Raw genomic sequence first — 6,080 nt, forward strand, 5'->3', positions numbered from 1 at the left:
CACTGCACAGAAGACTCCACCTCCTCCTGGCGACCAGGTGATGACGCTGACCCCAGACAGTGTGAGAAGATCCTTTAGCAGGATCAATGCCCGCAAAGCTCCGGGTCCTGACAACATCCCTGGGCGTGTACTGAGAGACTGTGCAGCAGAACTCACTGATGTCTTCACAGACATTTTCAACATCTCACTGAGTCAGGCTGTTGTTCCCACATGCTTTAAAACCACTACCATCATCCCAGTCCCAAAGAAGCCATCTCCATCCTGCTTCAATAACTACCGTCCTGTTGCACTTACCCCCATCCTCATGAAGTGCTTTGAACGGCTAGTCATGCACCACATCAAGTCTGCCCTCCCCCCCTCCCTGTACCCCTTCCAGTTTGCATATCGGTCCAGCCGGTCGACCGATGATGCCATTGCTAATGCCGTCCACTCAGCACTCAAACATCTGGACAAAAAGGACTCATATGTCAGAATGCTGTTCATAGATTTCAGTTCAGGGTTCAGCACAATCATCCCTCAACAGCTCATCTACAAACTGATTCAGCTGGGGCTCAACACTTCGCTGTGCAACTGGCTTTTGGACTTTCTGACTGGAAGACCTCAGGCAGTACGGGTCGGCAGTAACACATCCAGCACCATCACACTGAACACTGGGGTCCCCCAAGGATGTGTGCTGAGCCCCTTCTCTTCACTCTGCTGACCCATGACTGCACACCATCACACAGCTCCAACCTCTTTATTAAGTTTGCGGATGACACGACTGTGGTGGGTCTCATTAGCAACAAAGATGAGACAAACTACAGGAGTGAGGTGAGTCGCCTGGCCAAGTGGTGCTGTTACAACAATCTGTCTCTGAACGTGGAGAAGACAAAGGAGATTGTTGTAGACTTCAGGAGAGCACACACTCAGCACGTTCCTCTGACCATCAACGGTGTGACTGTGGAGAGAGTGAACAGCACCAAGTTCCTGGGTGTGCACATCACAGAGGACCTCTCCTGGACTGAAGACACCACAGCACTGGCCAAGAAATCACAACAGCGTCTTTACTTCCTCCGCAAACTGAGGAGAGCCAGAGCCCCGGCCCCCATCATGTACACCTTCTACAGAGGCACCATCGAGAGCATCCGGTCGAGCTGCATCACTGTGTGGTATGGCGCCTGCAACGCGTCCTGCCGAAAGACTCTGCAACGCATAGTGAGAGCAGCCGAGAAGATCATTGGTGTCTCTCTCCCCTCCCTCCAGGACAATTGATGGAACACGTCTCACCCGCAAAGCCCTCTACATCACAGATGATCCCACACACCCATCACACTGCTTCTTCAGCCTGCTACCATCAGGGAGGAGACTGCGGAGTCTCCAGGCCAGGACCAGCAGACTGATGGACAGCTTCATCCACCAGGCTGTCAGGAAGCTGAACTCCCTCCCGAACCTGACCCCCTCCCCTCTTCTTCCCCAGGCACCACTGAACTATGACCCCCCCCCCCCCCCCCCCCCCCCCCGCCCTCCTCCACACACACTAATTATTATCTGATGGCATGCACTAGTCACTTGTGCAGCATTGGTCTGCTCACTACCTCACTCGGCATGGAACTGACGCCATTCCAATACCTCATCAGTCAGTTAAATAAAATAACTGCTCTTGGTCACTTGTCACTTTAATCACTCTTAATAATATATATTTTTTTCATAAGTGATTTTTTTTGCACTAAAAAATCTTTTAACTGCACTGTTCTTCACTTCATTGATTTGCACTATATCTGTCATTTGCCTTGCGCTGCTTTATTTAATTTTATTTTTAATTTTATTATATGTCTTTTTTTATATATATCATTCCCTTGTATACATTGTATAGTTGTATCTACATTTTATCTAATTATTTTTGTTTAGGCTTTAATGTTAACTGTATGCACCAGGGTCTGAGAGTAACGCAATTTCGATTTTCTGTATGTAGTGAAGTGAAGTGACGTTCAGCCAAGTATGGTGACCCATACTCAGAGTTTGTGCTCTGCATTTAACCCATCTGAAATGCGCACACACACAGAGCAGTGAACACACACACACACACACACACACACTGTGAGCAGTTGGGGTTTGATGCCTTGCTCAAGGGCACTTAAGTCGTGGTATTGAAGGTGGAAAGAGAGCTGTTCACGCACTCCCCCCACCCACAATTCCATCCGGCCCGAGACTAGAACTCACAACCCTTCGATTGGGAGTCCAACCCTCTTAGGGCACTAGGCCACGACTTCCCCATGTATGTATGTACTGTACATGTGGAAATTGACAATAAAACAGACTTGAACTTGAATTTGCCCCCTGACTAAGCATTTAAAGAATTTAGTAGAAGCATTTAAATAATCCTGTGAATACACTTAAAGAATGCAGATTTGAATCGTTATAATCGAATTGAATCGAATTGAATTGTGAATCGAATCGAATTGAATCGTTCTAAATTTGCAAAAATCGTTCTTGAATTGAATCGAAAACCTATGAATCATAATCGAATCAAATCGCTGCCTTGCCAAAGATTCACAGCCCTACTATAAATACATCTCCAGAACATGCTCCTGCCCATTTGCTTCTCAAAACTACTCAAAAACTAGTCCAATCGCATTTGCAGGAGGGCAGCGTGCTGTAAGCTGCTGTCGAATCACAACACAGGAACTGCTGGCCCAATCAGAACTCGTTACGTATTTCTGAAGGAGGGATTTTATAGAACAAGGAAGTCATCAGCCCGTTTTTATGACAGATAGGTGAATTTTGTGAAAAATACTGTTTTTTTTTTTTACACGCGAAACATGAACACGTTATATTGCACACTGTAAACACAATCAAAGCTTAAAAAAAGCACGTAAAACGGGACCTTTAAACTAAAAAGCTGAAGTACCTGGTATTGTTGACGGATTGTGCTAGTCAACATCACAAAAGAGAGTTGCCAAGAGGCATACTCAGTGGTGTAGATGGTAGAGTGTGTGTTATTATTAATTTTGACGTGAACGACCTGGGTTCAAATCTGCCTTTTGGCAAACTTTTTTCTCTCTTTTCAAATTTCAGAAAAGCCTTTATTTTTTTTTATAAAAAAAAAAAATATATATATATATATATATATATATATATATATATATATATATATATATTGGGTAGGGTAAGGGTAGGTGTAGGGAGGGCTTTTTTCCAAATAAGGTGGCGTCCATTTAAATTTGAATTAAAATTTACTCTCAATTTACACTCAACTCATACTGGTTTATAATGTATTACTGTGCTGAGGTGCATATAATTGCAACTATTTGCAATAAGTAATTAGCAAAATATCCTATTATTTTCAATCGTTGCTCCCCTAATGATTGAAAGATTTTACTAAATATTTGTTAATTAATAATGTTTTCAAGTCAAGTCACCTTTATTTATATAGCGCTTTAAACAAAATACATTGCGTCAAAGCAACTGAACAACATTCATTAGGAAAACAGTGTCTCAATAATGCAAAATGATAGTTAAAGGCAGTTCATCATTGAATTTAGTGGTGTCATCTCTGTTCAGTAAAATAGTGTCTGTGCATTTATTTTGCAATCAAGTCAACGATATCTCTGTAGATGAAGTGACCCCAACTAAGCAAGCCAGAGGCGACAGCGGCAAGGAACCGAAACTCCATCGGTGACAGAATGGAGAAAAAAACCTTGGGAGAAACCAGGCTCAGTTGGGGGTCAGTTCTCCTCTGACCAGACGAAACCAGTAGTTCAATTCCAGGCTGCAGCAAAGTCAGATTGTGCAGAAGAATCATCTGTTTCCTGTGGTCTTGTCCTGGTGCTCCTCTGAGACAAGGTCTTTACAGGGGATCTGTATCTGGGGCGTTGTCCTGGTCTCCGCTGTCTTTCAGGGCAGTAGAGGTCCTTTCTAGGTGCTGATCCACCATCTTTCATAATAAGAAAGATTTTAAAATCTATATGATGTTTGATTGGGAGCCAGTGCAGTGTTGACAGGACCATGCTGATATGGTCATTGTTGTGAAATCTTTATGGCTTTTCTCTTATTGTCCGTAATTTATTATGCTAATGTGTTGATTACAGAAAATGCACTGTACATATTTTGAAGCAGATATGATTCTAACGTAAGTGAGGTATTCTCTGCTACGCAAGCACAGCAGCCGGAGTTTTTGTAGCTGGAGTTTCATAGCGTTTGCAGACTTTCCACTTGTGTGCAACATCCTTGAGTGCAAGTTAAAGTTACTGACAAAGTAAGTTCATAACACGATTCTATGCTTAATGCGGAATGTTTGTGTGCGCGGCAACTATTTCTGGCACTAAGCCAATATTGCCGCTGTTTCACGATCTGTATAATTATCAGTACACTCGCGCTAGCACGGATGCTAATACCACTAATACTTGCATGATGCCATGAACATGTAGCCGCACTGGGTAGTACATTAAAGTTAACTCAAATGATATATATGGATTTTTAATAATTAATCAGGAATATATCTCATATGACGGCTACATTAAAATTATTGAAGAAAAATAGGTCAATTGTATATATCAATAACTCATTAATTTATTCATTAATATGTCAATATTCCATTCTTAAATAATTAAGAGTTCATCTCCCTCGTGTAGGGAGAGGTGAATATGAGAATAAACTTTGTACAGAAAAGAAATGAAAAACTGAGATGAGAGCTCCCTGAAGAGCCCTCAAAAAGGCGTTCTCTCAAACGCAGTGCAGGGTATGACCGGGCTAATATGGTCATACTTCCTGGTTCTAGTAAGAACACTTGCTGCTGCATTTTGGACTAGCTGTAGTTTGTTTACTAAAAAACTAAGCGTGCAGAACAACCACCCAATAAAGCATTACAATAAATGCATAGATTAACATTTCTGCATTTGACATTGAGAGCATAGGCCGTAATTTAGATATATTTTTGAGATGGATAAATGCAGTTTGACAAATGCTATAAACGTGGCTTTCTAAGGAAAGATTGCAATCGAATAGAACACCTAGGTTCCTAACTGATGACGAAGAACAGAGCAGCCATCAAGTCTAAAAGAACATCATTGATAGTAAATCAACATATTGGAATGATTTCTGAAGGATTATGTGACATTGAAGACTGGAGTTAAGGCTGATGAAATATATATAGATTTATACACACACACATACATTACATACATTTTATCTATATATCTAAATAAAAATAGGCTCAGTATATATGACCCAAAGTAACTAGTAACTAACTACTTGAGTAGATTTTTTTTTATCCGATACTTTTTTAGTCTTACTCAAGTAACTATTCAGACTAGTACTTTTACTTTTACTTGAGTAAATATTTCTAGAAGTACTTTTAATGAAGTACAGTTTTTGGGTACTCTACCCACCTCTGGTTATAAAAAGAAGAGAGGATGCCACACAGTGGTAAACATGGCCTTGTCCCAACTTTTTTGAGATGTGTTGATGCCATGAAATTTAATATCAACTTATTTTCCCCTTAAAATTATACATTTTCTCAGTTTAATCAGTTGATATGTCATCTATGTTGTATTATGAATAAAATATTGAAACTTGAAACTTCCACATCATTGCATTGTTTTTGTTCACGATTTGTACAGTGTCCCTTTTTTTGGAATTGGGTTTGTATCATATTGTATTATTTTTCTGATGATGTTTGATTATTTTATCCATCCATAACCAAGAGAAATACTAACTTTTAAGATTTGACTATTCTACATGAAAGGTGATTTTGTCCTTTTATCATAGACTTATTAGTGTCCCACATTAGGAAGCTGCAGATTTTCTTAGATGACTTGCACTAAGAGCACAAATTTGGAGTTCAGGAGATTGTCTTCACCAGGACCACACCCCTAAATGCATTGAAGCAACTGCCATGTGATTGGTTGATTAGATAATTGCATTAATGAGAAATTCAACAGTTGTTCCTAATAATCCTTTTGGTGAGTGTATATAACAAGTAAACCGTACGACCACTGATGTTGTTTTCATTGTATGCTTTTGTTTCTTACATTAATTGGAAACATTTTATATTGTTACTATTTTAAACACTTGATTAATTATTGCAAAGTCATCAAAACTGA

This window comes from Carassius auratus, chromosome 3 (genome assembly GCF_003368295.1).
Source record: "Carassius auratus strain Wakin chromosome 3, ASM336829v1, whole genome shotgun sequence".
Lineage (NCBI taxonomy): Eukaryota > Metazoa > Chordata > Actinopteri > Cypriniformes > Cyprinidae > Carassius > Carassius auratus.